At 46.6% G+C, this 17,991-nt stretch overlaps 1 protein-coding gene across 10 annotated transcripts in view; it reads left to right on the top strand.

Moving 5' to 3' along the window:
* The window catches only part of BDKRB2 (bradykinin receptor B2), a 441,339-nt gene that overhangs the window by 98,178 nt on the left and 325,170 nt on the right, over positions 1-17,991 (top strand). For 5 of the 10 annotated variants that reach the window (XM_069208264.1, XM_069208259.1, XM_069208258.1 and 2 more), the window contains exon 2: positions 12,677-12,758. The exons of the other annotated variants lie outside the window; for them this stretch is intronic. The gene's annotated coding sequence lies outside the window, so the exon portion shown is untranslated. The remainder of the gene's footprint in view (positions 1-12,676; positions 12,759-17,991) is intronic. 10 annotated transcript variants of the gene reach the window in all.

Genomic DNA, 17,991 nt, shown 5'->3' on the forward strand with positions numbered 1-17,991 from the left:
CCACAGTGATGACAGTAACTCTGGACTTCAGGATCTGGACCAACAATCTGGCCCATAAGGGACCACTGGATAGCCGGTTACCCAAGCCCAGTCACAGACCACCTCAGAGCCTCCCCCTTCAGGAAACACAACCACAGCATCCATCTAGCGTACCCACACTTCTGTCCCCAGGATCCAGTGGTACTCCCCCTCCTGCAGCCACCTGTTCTCCTGCACCTTGTCCAGGATCTAGCCCATTGTGTCCTGGGAATGTTGATAGACTCCCAGGATCTCAGAGAGTGCCTCCTGGAGAGTCGGTTCCCTGGGCCTGTCCTCCCCCTTGCACACATCACTCCTCCCAGTTTCCCTGTTGGCTGTTGCCTCTGTCCCCTGAACCGTTTGCCCACTGCCACTGACCCCAGGTCCCTGGTTGTCTTGGGTATGAGGTGTGGCCCGGGGTCCCTGTACAGGTGGAGACACTGCTGATTGACGTGTCGAGTGGAATAATGCTACGTCACAGGAGAAACAGTCACATACTGAACAGATCACACTGACCCATTACATGTTTATAGGATGCAAACTACTGTTGTGGTTCCATTGTTCAGTTTGTGATAGGCTCCTAACTCTTTTATCCAATATATTTCTACTGCTGCGGATGAATAGAGATGGAGACATACCCCCGTGTACAGACCCCTCGTGGACTTGGCTACACTGGAGGACAGGCACATTGACCCACTTCCCAGGCCCATTCTCCTCAATCCCAACCCATTCCAAGCATATGCCTCCCCCCCAACCCTGAAATGGCGTCCGCCTGTCCTGTGTGGAGGGACAGGTGGAAGTGATTTAATTCCGCTGCCATTGTGCGCCATGGCGGGAGGCGGTCGCGAACCACTGTGCAACTCCTCATTGGTTAACATTGGACCCTATTGTTACATTGGCCAATGGTGATCTACGCTGGCGGTGACTGTATTCACCGCTGCGGGCGTGACCGCCATTTTCTATCATAATCCTCACTTGTTACCTGACCTTCCATAGGAGAGGACCTACACTGCATTTGCTGCTGTGACCTGTGTCTGGAACCTACCATGGCCCGTGTGACCGGGGAAAGGGCCCCAGCCTTCACTTCGGAGGAGTTGGAGTGACTGGTGGATGGGGTCCTACCCCAGTACGGACTGCTGTATCAGCCTCCAGACCAACAGGTGAGTACACTGTGGGCACGATGCATGTGGCATGGATGCATGGGAATGTGTGTGAAGGCATTGTGTAAGGGGGGATTATCTGTTGGCGGTGTACATGTTGTGAGCTGGGCTAGGTATGTGCCAATGGTGATGGAAAGGGGGTATGGTGGGCCATGTGTGTGACAGGCTGGACTGTATGGCTTATGGTGTTCTCCTGTCTGTATTGCCTCTGCAGGTCAGCGCCCATATAAAAGAAGGGTATATGGCGTGCTATCGCTAAGGAAGTGCGGACCCTGGGGTCTATGGCAGGCGGAGCACCCACTGTCCCAAACGGTGGGAGGACCTGAGATGCTGGGCACGGAAGACCGCGGAGGCCCAGCTGGGGATGTCCTCCCAACGAGGAAGATATGCCCGTTGAACCATGACCCCTCTGATGGCCCGCATACTGGTGGTGGCCAACTCAGAACTGGATGGGCGCTTGAGGGCAACACAGCAGCCACAAGGGGGTGAGTACAGTGGCGATCATTACAGCTTACGCATGGTGGGGTGGTATCCGGGTGGTGGTTGTGTGTCAGTGGGTGCCCCTAGGCCAGGCTAGACATAGCAGAGTAGGTCCTCTGGTGGTTAGGGGTCTGAAGGGAAAATAATGGCTTATTAGCATCCACTTCTGGCCAGGGCTACGAGGGTCCCAGGTGTGCTGCAGTTGGCGGTGTGTGCACCTCCTCATGCCTTGGTGGCTAGCAATATCACTGGTAGTGCAGTGCGTAGGCCTGTTCCCTGCGTGTGCAGGTGCTGTGTACGCCAATGGTGATGTTTGTTTAGTCATTGACCCACTTCCCAGGCCCATTCTCCTCAACCCAAACCCATCCCAAGTACACGGCCTGACGACCATGCAAACAAGACAACACCCAAGAGTGACACAGGCAAACACAAGCACCACACTTCATCCCACAGGCACTCACACAAACACCATCCAGTTTCAGACACAACAACATCCACTATTTCCACTGTCTCCCACTCATCCTCCTCCACCACCTCCCACGCACTTACATCCACACTCACACCTGCATGCACTACATCATAATCCACTACCAGTATCATCACCACACCAAGCAGAACACACACCTCACTGGCAGACACCGCCACAACAGCAATGCACATGTTCCCTGTGTCCTTTCCCACCGCCTCTGTTCCCCCCCAAGGTACACAAATGCAAGCACTCAGACGTCCAACGGACATCCACCTCACAACAGCATACAGCCCATGCACCTGCACTCAAATCCATCAGATAAACACCTCCAACAACCACACCCTCATCCTCCGCTCCCATTCCTTCTCCCTCTTCCCGCCCCAGTGTCCCTAAAAAGCTTTTCCTTTCCACCATTGACCTCTTCTCTACCCCTCCCCCCATCCTGCACGTATGGCTGGGGTATCAAGAACCCAGCCAAGCACCTCAGCCAAACAGTCCACAGGCCCACTTCCATCCGCGCCTACTCGTGGTGGAAAGGATTCCAGGCCACAAATACTGAAGGGGAAGGAGCCTGCAGCAGCCAGCAGAAAGGGGAAGGAGCCTGCACCAGCAAGCAGAAAGGGGAAGGAGCCTGCACCAGCAAGCAGAAAGGGGAAGGAGCCTGCACCAGCAAGCAAGAAGGGGAAGGAGCCTGCACCAGCCAGCAGAAAGGGGGGGGAGGAGCCTGCAGCAGCAACTGTCACAGAGCCCCCACCACCAACCGTGGTTGTGCAGCCATCAGTGAGTGCAGGGGCTGAGCAGGAGCCTTCCACTACCTCCACCATCACCACCACAGTGCAGCCGTCACTGCTGGCGGACACAATATGATTCAGCCTCCATGGGCTGCTGTGTGGCCTGTCCCCTCCAGAACCAGTGGGGCAGACACCCACTCAAAAAACTGTGGCCTTGCACTCCCCAGGACCAAGCACAGGGCATGTTGCCCCCTCCAGAACCAGTGGGGAAGACACCCACCCGAGAGAATGTGGCCTTTCACTCCCCAGGACCAAGCACAGGGCATGTTGTCCCCTCCAGAACCAGTGGTCTGGTTTCCGCATCCGGCTGAGGTGCCCCCCTCCCCCTCGAGGTGCCTGCCTATTTGCTAACTGATGCCCCTGCAGTGTTCTCTCTGTATTGATGCAGGTAACGAGTGGGGCCTTGGATTTTGCCATGTGGCCCAAGCGAACTGAGGACTGGGCAGTGTCCCTTTTTTGTACATTTGTACATATCTGTTGCATTGGCAAAATCATTATTAACATTGTGTTGATCTTATTACAATCATTCTAGTCAACTCCTGTTGTCGTTGCATTATTCAGCCGAATTACGTGGATTAACTTGTTTTCTTGGGGGGGGGGGGTGTCACTCACGTTTTCTCCCCCTGTGTGCTAGGCGGCTGTACTCCCCGTCGTCGTCTTCGCCGGCGTTGGTGTTCGTGGTGGAGCATGACGTAGAAGATCATCAGGAAAACTTGCAGTTCTGGTTCCATGGCAGCGTGGTTCTTCCCTGTGTCTTCAATAGTGAGTCCTTTCACTTCTGTATTGTGTTTCCACCAGGCTTTTGTTGGCATTGGTACCACCCCGGAAAAGGTGGCGGATTGTGTTGTCATAATATGGTGGGCAGTACATTGTCTTCCGCCTGGCTGTAGGCGGCTACCACCATGGTGCCTGTTGTTTCCACCCTGGCGGTCGGTGTGGTCCATTGGCTGTCTTTCGGAGATCTTTCCTCCATGGTCATAATTTGTCGGTAGTTACCTTCAGCCTGTTGGCGGTATTACTGGCACTTTATCACAGACCGCCAGGGTCGTAATGAGGGCCTATTTGTCCAGTGTCCTGATGGTATACATGCAGTAAATCAATTGTCCAAGTTGTTTGGGCAAAGAGCTTTGCAGTTGCATTTATCATAAGTTAAGTTACTTTTAAAGTCCTAAAATCATGTTTGAGAAGTTTAAAATTCCTGAGTTAAAGAACATAGTTTAGGTATGAGGCAGCTGATTTCTGCACTATTGACTCATTTCAGGCAAGTTATTTGCACACGCATCTAGAAAATTGGGTGAGGGGACGTGAATCTAACCCTCATGCAACTAGGAAAGTTTAAAACTAACGGTTCAGTGAGAATGCTTTGGCCTTAATATTAATAGTAGAGAGATATGCTATATGCAAACACAATGCGTGAACTTCATTCAGATATTTGAGTTGGGCTATTAAAAGGGTTCACAAACTAGTTTATATCTATGAATCCAGTTGAAAACAACCTTAAATGGGGATGAATAGTTACACCCTAGGGGCATATTTATACTTTTTGATGCGAAACCGCAGTAACACAGTTTTGCATCAAAATGTTTAGCACTGGCTTGCGCTATTCCTGAGCCAGCCAGACGCCATATTTATGGAATGGTGCAAGCCGGTGCAAAGGGTGGGCTAACGTAAAAAAAATGACATTAGCCGGGTAGGGGTGGTGGTATGGGAGAAGGGGATTTTGCACCTAAAAATGATGTTAGGCTGGTTAGAAGCAAAAAAAATGCTGACCAGCCTAGCATCATTTTCTGACGCTAAACCATCCATGCCACATGACTCCTGTTGTAGAAAAGACAGGAGTCATACACACCAATCCAATGGCCAGCACAGGGGACCAGTGTCCCCTGGGCCTGGCCATTGCACCCTGTGCCATGTTGGCGGCCCAAAGTTGGGCCCCCGATGGCACGTTTATTAAAAAAAAATACTTACCTATACTTACCCTACTTACCTGGAATGGGGTCCCCCATCCTCCGGTGTCCCTCTGGTGTGGGTGGGGGTGTTCCTGGGCCTTGAGGAGGGCACCTGTGGACTGATTCCATGGTGTTTAACCATGCAAATAGGTCCACAGGTCCCCTAACACCTGGTCTGACCCAGGTGCTTAATAATGGTGCAAAGCACGTTTTTCGCCATTATTTAGCCCCTCCTCCAACCCATGCGTCATTTTAGCACAGGGATAAATATGGGGCTATGGGGTTAGCACCATTTTTTATATGGGAATGCCTACCTTGCATCTCATTGACGCAAGGTAGGTTCACACATTTAAAAAATGGTGCAAACTCCTATAATTTGAAGTTCGACTTTTTCAACATCAAAATATAAATATGGAGTTAGTTTTGCGCTGAATTTGTGTAAATTTTTTTTTAAAAAATGACACAAATTTGGTGCAAATGGAGTATAAATATGCCTCTTACTATTTTGGCTTTATTTGGCTGAGTGTCCAGTACTTTATCTAAGGTTCTTTGTTTTCCTCTGAGCCTAGGTGATTATTCGCAGTTATTAGTTATGTTTGCTGACAAATATTGTGCTTGTGGCCATCTATCCCACTGGACTGCAAAAACATGTGAAGCTGAGAAAATATGGCGACTAGAACTTTCCACAACCAACTTCACCCTCAAAACCACCATTCGCACCCATCACCAACTCATACGCACCGCCAAAAGAGATCACTACAAGACACGCCTTGGCAACAACTCCCAAAACAGCAAAGAACTCTTCACCATCATCAATGAACTTGCCAAAACCAAAGCCAACAACAGACCCCACACACACACACACACAGAGCCCCTATGTGATGCCCTTTCCAACCACTTCCTCCACAAGATCCTGGACATCCCCAACAGCTTCATACCACACACACCCCTCACTCACCCTACCCAACCCCCACTCATGACCCCCCCACCACACTCTCCACCTGGACCCCCACCACACACGAAGAAACCGAATAAACCATGAACTCCATCCACTCCGGTTCCCCGTCCGACCCCTGCCCACACCGCATCTACAACAAAGCTAGCCCAACCATCGCCCCCATACTCTACAACATAATCAACTCCTCTTTCGACTCTGCCACCTACCCAGACCCCTGGAAGCGCGCGCAAATCACTGATCTCCTAAAAAAAAAAAAAAAAGCTGACCCGGAGATCCTCTCTAACTACCGCCCCATCTCCCTCCTCCCTTTCCCCGCCAAGGTTGCAGAGAAATTAGTCAACGCCCGCCTATCCCACTTCCTCGAAGCAAACAACACTCTTGACCCCTCACAATTCGGGTTCCGCAAAAACCAAAGCACGGAAACCGCCCTCATCGCATGCACTGACGACATCAGGACCAAAGTCGACAAAGGCGAGACCGTCGCACTCATCCTCCTAGACGTCTCCGCAGCTTTTGACACCTTCTGCCAGCACACACTCCGCACACGTCTCCTCAACATAGGAATTCGCCACAAAGCCTTAGACTGGCTCACCTCCTTCCTCACCGACCGGACCCAGAGAGTCCGCCTTCCACCCTTCCACTCCAACACTACCAAGATCACCTGTGGAGTCCCCCAAGGGTCCTCCCTCAGCCCCACACTCTTCAACATCTACATGATCTCCCTAGCCAACATCCTCTGAGCACACGGAATCACTATCCTCTCCTATGCAGATGACACCCAACTCATCCTCTCCCTCACCCGCAACCCCACCATCGCCAAAACCAACCTACACGCCGCTCTCCTCGACACCACCAACTGGATGACCACTAACCACCTCAAGTTCAACTCAAACAAAACAGAGATCATCATCTTCGGCCCCAACAAAACCTCATGGGACGACTCCTGGTGGCCCACCGCCCTAGGCCCCGCACCCACCCCCGCAAACCACTCACGCAACCTCTGCATCATCCTTGACCCCTCCCTCTCCATGACACAGCAAATCAATGCTCTAACCTCCTCTTGCTTCCACACACTCCGCACTCTAAAAATAAATCCTTCAAATGGATTCCCCCAGAGACCAGGAAGACAGTCACCCATGCACTCATCAGCAGCAGACTGGACTACGGTAACACCCTCTACGCCGGCACCACACGCAAACTCCAGAGAATCCAGAACACAGCTGCACGCCTCGTCCTTGGCCTCCCTCCCGCCACGATCAAATCACACCACACCTCAAATCCCTTCACTGGCTCCCCATAGACAAGAGAATCACATTAACATTCAAGATCCTCATCCACGCACACAAATCCCTCCACAACACCGGCCCGACCTACCTCAACGATAGAGTGAACTTCCACACTCCCACACGCAACCTCCGATCAGCCGACCTCGCCCTAGCCACAGTCCCCCGCATCCACCGCACCACCACAGGAGGCAGGTCCTTCTCCTACCTCGCCCCCAAAACCTGGAACACCCTCCCCACCGACCTTCGCAAAACCAAGGACCTCCTGGTCTTCAGAAAGAAGCTCAAGACATGGTTGTTCGATCAGTGACCCTCCGTGCCCCCCCTTTTCCCCCCTCCCCCCAGCGCCTTGAGACCCTCACAGGTGAGTAGCACGCTCTACAATTTTTTTTCATTGATTGATTGATTGAAACATCTCACCACCCGACCTAAGTATGTGGAGCACCATAAATTAAAAAAAATAATCTTCAAAAGTCTAAAACAATAGTTATGGTTCTTTTGTATTTATTCAATTACTGATAAGCAAAATGTCTGTTGAATGCAGTTAATGAATGAACAAATAAATAATTGAATGCTATAAAATAGTACACAAATGGAAGCCATAAGGCAATATCTATAATTACAACTGTTGTTAATTTAAAAATTGCAGGCTACTTAAACAGGTGTGGATCTTCTCTGTTTTGTACGTCTCTCCTGGTCAGAGATACAGAATGCAACCATTATGATTTTTGGGGTGAAGTGTCAAAACATCAACTTTTTGGAGATTTTAGGCAGCCCCAACAGTAACCTCTGGTGGGGCTTATCCCTCAGTTTAACAAAGTTTGTCCGTCAAATACGACTAGTGGAATAGCTGTAAGCAGGGGAGAGGAGGGTCACATATACATTGTACTGTATTTAAATAGTATTCAAACTGCCAATTATGGGAAGTAGAACATTATACTACGGATAGAATTCTGAACTGACCTCTAGAATTGTTATTCTTATTAGAGAATAGTAAAACATAAAGGAACATTTTGAAAATGACCAAGCTTGAAGAAGGGACAATGACATTACCAAATAAAATTGTGGATTAATACTAGTTTGTAAACTAGTAATTTAGGCATGCAAGCATGCTAACATTGAAGCAGAAATACATTGTTTGTATCTAAATCACAAAATGATTTGCCCCCGTTGCAGATAATAATATCGACTGGGAACCCTAAGAGTATGAGAGATAGGTTTAGGCTATCAATATAATTTTTTATAGCTCAGCAGAATTCTACAATAACTGAAGCTGTCAGCCTGTTTTATAATGTAAACTTGGCTAAGGATTCCTGTAGACTTTTAAAAAATTTTTATATTATGACATACAGGGACATTTCTAATTATGATCATGTATTTTGTACTGTTATGTGTCACTTTACTACAATAGTGAATTGTGTTGACTTTTACTGTGTCCAGAAATTCTGTCCGGCAATACAGACTATGAAATACATTCCTAGAAAAACAGCTGTGGCTAGAGATTTTAATTCACGAGACTTCTAAAGATATAATAATCACCAGTGTCATCACAAACAAAGTTTTGACCACCATTGCACAAATCAGAGGTAGGAGACGGAAGCACTAGTTTACCCCTACAAGCAGCACCTGTTAATGTGTGTCTGGGGAGAAAGGAAACAATTTCATTTTGCCTAACCCAGCACCGAACAAGGCTATGATGCCTTAGTTTGTCATGGGATGTAATAAACATCTTATTGATTCGTTACTTCACATCTAAAATATTGTAGGTGCCAATTACCTACATTGATGTCAGTGAGCAGAGGCGAGGTTTTGAGCTAAATAGATAAGTACAGAATGAAGCCTATACATAGATACCTTAATGCAACCAGAAAACAGTAAGATCACGCAAGCCTTCTATAGCACAGTAAAATATCAGGGAATTCCAGAGCAGATCTTAGTGCTACCTCTTAATCTGTTTGACTCGTGGCATAAACCATTTCCTTCTGTTAGCTTTATTATTGTTTGAATTTTAAGGCCCTGATTTGCTGTTGGGTTGCTATGGGAAATCATCTGGATTGTGAAAGAAATGCTGAATAGTTCCTCTAAAACTCTATCCGATAATACAATCCCATTATTTCTATTTACAACCAACTCTGAATCAGTGTCCTATTTTTAGGATACAAATTATTAGGTGAGGGCAAGAGCCTAGCCTCACATTTTCTAGAAAAATGTATGCAACTACAACCTCCAAATATCATCAGAAAGCTCTGGTCCTTACTGGGCTTTTTTTAAATCTTTGGTAGACCTTACATTTCCGAATATGCACAATGTATAAAACTACTTTATGACTTAATATGTCAACATTTCCCAAGCAAACATTGGACTATTAAACACACATGCATTCTCAGAGCATTACAACAGGACATGCTTGAAGCAAAACTTTTATATACACATAACAACAAAACATCAGAATAATTCCTGGTGCCATCGGGTTCACCTATGTCACATTCACTGAATGTGATGCAGTACCCATAGCATGCAAATCACATTTATACTCCAATACATAACAGCTTTCGCACCAACAGAAAAAATACTGACTGTTGTTCAGGTGGTTGTCATAAAGGAATAAAGGAAAGACAGTTTGCCAAAAGGAAACACATTATCGTTATTACCCCTGTACAAGCCCTTGAGGCTGTCACCAAGGCTAGCATCCCAAACGCAAAAGCATTACATCTACATTAGAGTCAACGGGCAAAGTCTCTGATGTTCATTATGTTTTTTACCCAAAACTTCAGACCCATGAATTTCTCCAATATGACCTTCAGTACCCTTTGTTCACTATCATCTTGCCTCTTGATCAATACCAAATAATAATTTATACTGATGATTCAGCAGTACGTACCGAACACCTATACTCCGCTGCTTGCGAAGCTGTGAGTGGAGTAAAGAGGGATGGTAAATTCCTCCCTCATCATAAGTGTACGCAGACCTGAGGGACTGCATCGCACAGCTTGCAGAGCCTAAGGCTCCATTTGTGGCACAAGAACACATGGATCCTAAACTTTCTACCTTGATTGTTTGTTATTCATACTCCTGTGTACAGTCCTCTAATGAATACCTACACTTCTGGAGCCTAAATGGATTCAGAGATTCAAAAAGGAACACCATCAAACATAAATTCTTATGGTGGAGGGTAGCAGATCTTAAAGACAGGCTACCAAAAGCTCATGTTGTGCATACATTAGGTCCCCAGTGTGTAGGAAAACACATTGTAGGAAACACTTTGGCTGATGAAGCTGCCAAATCTGCAGTTGCAACGGCTCCTATTGCTGCAATTACTGATTTACAGGTGAGATTAGATGATGACACTGGCTGCTGTGAAAGCCTTGGTTGACCGTGATACCTTACCAAAAGCATACCCTGCAAAATTGTCCTGACTCTAAACTGCCCAAAATATTGCATTTGCAGTAATTCCAGGGTGAGTGATCGTGTGATCCCCAACTAAGACACAAGATTAGATCTCATTAAGGCAGCACATAAGGTTGTTACTTCTGCCTATGCTGGTGTGACAGCTACCATCTCCCTACTGCAAAAACTCTATTGGTGGCCAGGTCTATACAGACAGACCAAGCAGTATGTCCTTTATTGTGACATTTGCCAACAAATTAAAGGCTCCACCATTAAACACCCACTGCAGACACCCCACTTGGTTTCAAACAGACCACTGCAATGTGTGTACCTAGATCATTGTGGTCCTTTACAACCCTGATGGTGCATACAAATACATCTTAGTCGCTGTAGATTCATGCTCCAGATTTCTGTTGCTATGGCCACAATGATTGTCTGGGGCACAAACTGTTATTAAAGGTTTGCAAGTCTTCATCGGAGGTATGCAGATGCAGCATTCCAATCAGACCAGGGCCCTGCCTTTGCCTCAAAGGCATTCAGGGACACCATGGGAATGAAGGGTGTTCAACTCCATCACTCCTCACCTTACCATCCAGTGGGAAATTTGGTTGTGGAGAGAAAGAACTGAGACTTAAAGCAATTCCTAACAGCAAGGGTATTATGTTCTGGTCCTCGCCGGCTTTATCATCAATATGGGGTCCAGAGAGCACTAAATAATCTGCCCAGAAGGTCCTTTGGAGGACGTACCCCTTGCAAGGTCTTGTTTGGAATACCTATGTATGGTCTCAGATCTTGATGGCCCTGGTGCGGTGCCGGCAGAAACACCCTTCGACATAAATGAACATGTTGCTGTGTTACAGGAAACACAATAATTCCATGACGAATATTCATTTGCATATTCTGCCACTTTGGGAATAAGGGATTTGCCAACAACACCTACCAGCTAGATTCCTACATTTGGGGGGATCCAGTGCATTAATCAATTGCTGTAAAGAAGGAGTTTGACCCATCATATCATGCACCAGTTCCAGTCCTGGCAATACTCAGTACCTAAACTGTCATCCTACCATTGCTGCCTGGTTCCAAAGAAAACCGCTTTGTTTCAATTGACAATGATAAATTGCATCATGTGGCAGATTCTGCACAGTAGACCAAGAGGATTCCTCTCTCACTACCCCATATAATATACCTCTTCAAGCACTGAACAATGCTTCAACATGCAACAATGCTAGAATTGTCTCCCCGAGCTTGGGGAGGGCAGAGAATGAACTTTTGTTAATTCCTGTCACCACTTCACTGACAAGAAATGTCCAAGATGTTGATCTCTATTATTCCAGTGCAACACAAACAGATGACATTGTTTATTATAAACCACCAACATTAGGTACTTCTACCAGTTCTGCACCAGCTCCAGTTTTTGATTATTTTGACAACAGTGATGATTTTTCTTCAACAACTGCACCTGTATTAAGAGCATGTAAGCCTCACAACTGGCTTAAAAACAATTACTCGGCTCGTCCGTGGCATTATCTATGGATACAATTGACACTGCTTACCTTTCTGCTTTGGATTGGTTTTGTCACCATTTTCTTTCTGCTGATAAATGGTCACTATCTTCCTGAACACTCTGCTGTTGAACTGGTGGATGAGGTTTTAACACCTTACCTAGCCTCACATAGGTCAGCCATTCCAAATCCTGATGGGATTGTTTGGGATAAAGTAACATATGATATATTCTACCCTACTGAGAACATTCAAATTCCATATGTTGTCAACGTTTCTATGAATTATGTTATTAAACTTGGGGTTGTATCTGAAGACTGGGATGTGAAAACAGTTGATTTAATGCTTTCTTAGCTTGAATATTACACTGTATTTGAAAGTGAGGATGCCTACGTGACATCAGCAAATTATGGGGAAATGATCTATTATCATCATTATGGACATTATTTTAAGCTCAAGTTGGTACCCCAAGATTAGTTTATAATTACACACAGTGGGGTTATTGTCCAAATCCACCGGTGGGGAGTTTCAAAACATATGTAGACACATTTGCATATTTTTCTGGACATGATGCTAAGAATGCTGCATCATATTATTTCAAACTACCACCTTCAGAATTGCAGAAAAGTCTGCTAACCGGCATCAAACTGATTTATTCATATTCTGTTGTCTCCCCAGTTGGCCATTGAGGGTTATGAGTTTTGGAAAAAAAGAATTGATTTGAAGAGTGTCTGGGGGACATGAGTTTGGCAAATACAAGGTAAGGTAGCTTTATTTATAGAATGCCTTATTCCTTTGGAAATTATATTTTGTAATTACACTGTTCGGCAAACAACATGCCTTGTGTTAGCAAAGATATAAGAGCTGAATGCACCCAGAATTCCCACGTTTGCAAAATTTGACAATTGGCATCTGGCTGTTCCAATATGCTGTGATTGTTTATTTGCTTTTCACTTGTGGTAACAGTCCTGATTGTGTTATGTCTCATTTTCTATTGAGGCTCATGCATTTTATTGTAGATTGTGATCTTTTAAATAAATAAATTGAAAACTGTCCTGCTTTTCTTTGTCTGCTGATGTTTGTGAGACCTGTGCTAAAGAGAGAAAAGGGTATGATCTGCTGACCACGATATCCCTGGGAAGTCACAGAGTGTCATTTGTCAGGCTGCCACAGATCATCTTACTTCTTGGTTTTGGTGAGGTGCTGCTAGCTAGCCGAAAGGGTTAGGCAGACAATTACCGGATGTGTAGGATTGACTCAGTCCCCTACACACGTTGGTGCTGCCACTCGAAAGCAGCAGTCCCGTCCCCATGACGAGAGTCCTACAACAGCACACTTAACAATAAATAATGCTTTTGACATCATCAGCATCATCAAGCATCACAAACTAGATGTCCTTTTCATCACAGAAACCTGGTTCACACCCCTATCCAGATACATTCTTGATATCCTCATTGCGGGATACTGCATCTGAGTCTCATGGTGCAGTGGACCAATGCATCCCCTGCAGAAGTCTGAGTTTGATCTCATCGTCACAAGTTCAAATCTTGGCAGGCCGTCTCATCATTTCAATGTCAATAAAATGAGTACCATTAAGTTGGGTAACAATAACTTCTGTTAGTTAAGTAGGTGCCAAGATACCCATGCTGGGATGAAAATGTGCTCTATGACTACATGTTATGTTATCCAACACAGACCTCATATGCAAACCTGGAGGGGATCTCACAGTCATACGCAAGTCAACATGGCCCATATGCATCTTCAAAATGGCCACAAATAAATCTTTTGAGTTCCTATCCTGCCACTTTCCTCTCTCGGACTACAAAACAACCTCCTTTCATCTTGTCTATGGACCACACGTAACCCACAAGATTTTCATTGATAAAATATCAGATCTCATCACCTCTGCCTCCACCCAACGCGCTCTCTCTCCACCTTCCTTGAAGACTTCAGCCTGTCAGCATTGGTTAGCATTTTCTAATTTAATCATGGTTCTCTATCTTAAATCTGTCAAACTTCTCACCCTAACAGACAGAACACAGTCCGAATCCCTCAGATTCATCCTCAAAAAAATCCTCTAACTCACAAAATACTCATCAACAAGACTAAAACAAAAACCTGGTTCAAACTCACTCTCCTAAAAAAGTAAAACCTTTTTTTTGAGGGTAAGATTTCAGAACGTCCCAAGGCCCTGTTGTTTCCCACCTCGAAGGAGGCAATGCCCAAATCAGTGCCATTCTAGAGACCACCATAATTCCCCTCAAAGGTACCCTTCATGCAGGAGCACAACTCATAAATGGGATGAAGAACAACACCCACATGCAGAATAATCTACATTATCGCCCCCTAAAACCTGGATAATCTTCAAGATCAGCTGCATCATTTATAAAGTCCTCCACACCAAAATACCTGTCTCCCTAGCTAACAAACTAACAACATCTGAAAGTCAACGCCGCGCCAGACGAGGAGATCCAACATCTCAGTGTTTGAGGCTAATCACTGCACGAAGGCAAAAACAACAAAACAAACCTTCTCAGCATGCACCCTCAGGAACCTGAACAATTTACCTTCCGACTTCAGAACAGCACCAATACTCCTACAAGTCAGGAAGTAACGAAATACACCTTGCCAAGGAACACTTCCTCAGATAGTCTGACATCTCACGTAATTCACTAGGTCTACCTCCTATCCCGTTCCACTCCCACTCATGTTTCTCACAGGTGGCTTGCACTCTGTTGCTATCCTGTTTGCTTTGTGCTTTAACCCCTTTGCTGCCAGGCCTTTTCCCCCTCAGGTGCCAGACCTTTTTTGGCTATTTGGGGCTGTTTGCGCCTAGGCCCTCATAACTTTTTGTCCACATAACCTACCCACGCCAAATTTGCTTCCTTTTTGCCCAACATCCTAGGGATTCTAGAGGTACCCAGAGTTAGTGGGTCTCCCTGAAGGAGACCAAGAAATTAGCCAAGATACAAATTCAAAATTTCGATTTTTTTAAAAAATCGGAAACAAGGGCTGCAGAAGAAAGCTTGTGTTTTTTCCCCTGAGAATTGCATCAACAAAGGGTTTGCGGTGCTAAAATCACTATCTTCCCAGCTTTCAGGAGCAGGCAGACCTCAATCAGAAAACCCAATTTTTCCACACAATTTTGGTATTTTACTAGGACATACCCCATTTTAAATATTTTTTGTGCTTTTAGCCTCCTTCCAGTTAGTGACAGAAATGGATGTGAAATTAATGCTGAATCCTGGACATCTAAACATTTCTAAAAAGTAGATAAAATCCTGAATTCAGCAAGGGGTCATTTGTGTAGATCCTACAAGGTTTTCCTACAGAAAATAACAGCTGAAATAAATAAATATTGAAACAATATGAAAAAAAACTGCCATTTCTCTACACCTTTTACTCTAACTTTTTCCTCCCATGTCAGATTTTCAAAAGCAATATACCGTTACATCTGCTGGACTCTTCTGGTTGCGGGGATGTATAGGGCTTCTAGGTTCATCTAGACCCCTAGGTACCCAGAGCCAATAAAGGAGCTGTACATTGCAATGGCTTTTCATTGTGTACCGGGTATACAGCAATTCATTTGCCGAAATATGAAGAGTGAAAAATAGGTTTCAAGGAAACCTTTGTATTTCCAAAATGGGCCCAAGATAAGGTGTTGAAAAGCAGTGGTTATTTGCACATCTCTGAATTCCGGGGTCCCCATACCAACATTTGAATTACAGGACATTTCTCAAACAGACATCTTTTTTACACACACTCTTACATTTGGAAGGAACAAATATGGAGAAAGACAGGGTGCAATAAAACTTGTTTTTCTATTCTGTGTTCCCCCAAGTCTCCCGATAAAAATGGTACCTCACTTGTGTGGGTAGGCCTAATAACCACGACAGGAAACGTAACAAGGACATATCACATTTTTACATTGAAATCTGACATGTTTTTTTAAAAGTGCCTAGCTGTGGATGTTGGCCGATAGCTCACCCAGCACCTACTGACCAAAACTATGCATTTTTTAAAACTAGACACCTAGGGGGTGACTTGTGGGCTCTCACCAGGTTCTGTTACCCCGAATCCTTTGCAAACTTCAACATTTGGCCTAAAAAAACACTTTCCCTCACATTTCAATAATGGAAAGTTCTGGAATCTGAGAGAAGCCACAAATTTCTTTCCACTCAGTGTTCTCCTAAGTCTCCTGATAAAAATTGTATCTCACTTATGTGGGTAGGCCTAGTGCCTGCCACAGGAAATGCACCAAAACACAACATGGACACATCACATTTTCCCAAATAAAACAGACCTGTTTTTTGCAAAGTGCCTAGCTGTGGATTTTGGCCTGTAACTCAGCGGGTAACAAGGGAAACCTACTAAACCTGTGCATTTCTGAAAACTAGACACCTAGGGGAATCCAGGATGGGGTGACTTGTGGGGCTCTCACCAGGTTCTGTTACCCTGAATCCTTGGAAACCTCAACATTTGGCAAAAACACTTTTTCCTCAAATTTTGGTGATCGAAAGTTCTGGAATCTGAGGGGAGCCACAAACGTCCTTCCTCCCAGTATTCACCCAGGTCTCCTAATGAAAATGGTACCTCACTTGTCAATCAATCAATCAAAATATTTATAGAGCGTGCTACGTACCCGTTAGGGTTTCAAGGCGCTGAAGGGGGGGGGCTGCTGCTACTGGTCGAAGAGCCGGGTCTTGAAGAGTCTCCTGAAGGTGAGAAGGTCCTGGGTCTACAGCAGGGGGGTCGGGAGGGCGTTCCAGGTCTTGGCGGTGAGATAGGAGAAGGATCTGCCGCCGGAGGTCTTGCGTTGGAAGCGGGGAACGAGGGCGAGGTTGGCGGAGCGGAGTTGGCGGGAGGGGACGTAGAAGTTGAGTCTGTTGTTCAGGTAGGCTGGCCCGGCGTTGTGGAGTGCCTTGTGAGCGTGGGTGAGGAGCTTGAAGGTGATCCTCTTGTCCACGGGGAGCCAGTGGAGGTCTTTCAGGTGGTGGGAGATGTGGCATCGGCAGGGTACGTCGAGGACCAGTCGGGCGGAGGCATTTTGGATGCGTTGGAGGCGTCGGATGTCTTTTGCTGGGATGCCTGTGTAGAGTGCGTTGGCGTAGTCTAGTCTACTGCTGACGAGTGCCTGGGTCACCGTTTTTCTGGTTTCCGTCGGGATCCATTTGTAGATTCTGCGGAGCATGCGGAGGGTGTTGTAGCAGGAGGGGGAAACTGCGTTGACCTGCTTGGACATGGTGAGGGCGGAGTCGAGGACGAAACCCAGGTTGCGTGCGTGGTTGGCTGGCGTTGGAGGGGGTCCCAGCGCGGTGGGCCACCAAGAGTCGTCCCAGGCCGAGGGGGTGCATCCGAGGATGAGGACCTCCGTCTTGTCGGAGTTCAATTTCAGGCGGCTATTTCTCATCCATTCGGCGATGGACTTCATTCCCTCATGGAGGTTGGCTTTGGCGGTGTGTGGGTCTTTGGTGAGGGAGAGGATGAGCTGGGTGTCGTTGGCGTAGGAGAGACTGTTGAGGTTGTGCTGACGGGCCAGTTGTGCGAGGGGGGCCATGTAGATGTTGAACAGCGTCGGGCTTAGGGAGGAGCCTTGGGGTACGCCGCAGATGATGTTGGTGGCTTCGGAGCGGAAGGGTGGGAGTCGGACTCTCTGGGTTCTGCCGGAGAGGAAAGAGGAGATCCAGTTGAGGGCTTTTTCTTGTATTCCGGCTTTGTGGAGGCGTGTTAGTAGGGTGTGGTGGCAAACCGTGTCGAAGGCTGCGGAAAGGTCCAGGAGGATGAGGGCTGATGTTTCGCCGTTGTCCATTTGCTGTCTGATGTCGTCTGTAGCGGCGAGGAGAGCAGTCTCGGTGCTGTGGTTGCGTCTGAAGCCAGATTGGAAGGGGTCCAGGATGGAGTTGTCCTCGAGGTGGTGGGTAAGCTGAGCGTTGGCAATCTTCTCGATGACCTTCGCCGGGAAGGGGAGGAGGGAGATCGGGCGGAAGTTTTTG

This window comes from Pleurodeles waltl, chromosome 9 (genome assembly GCF_031143425.1).
Source record: "Pleurodeles waltl isolate 20211129_DDA chromosome 9, aPleWal1.hap1.20221129, whole genome shotgun sequence".
NCBI classification, from domain to species: Eukaryota; Metazoa; Chordata; class Amphibia; order Caudata; family Salamandridae; genus Pleurodeles; species Pleurodeles waltl.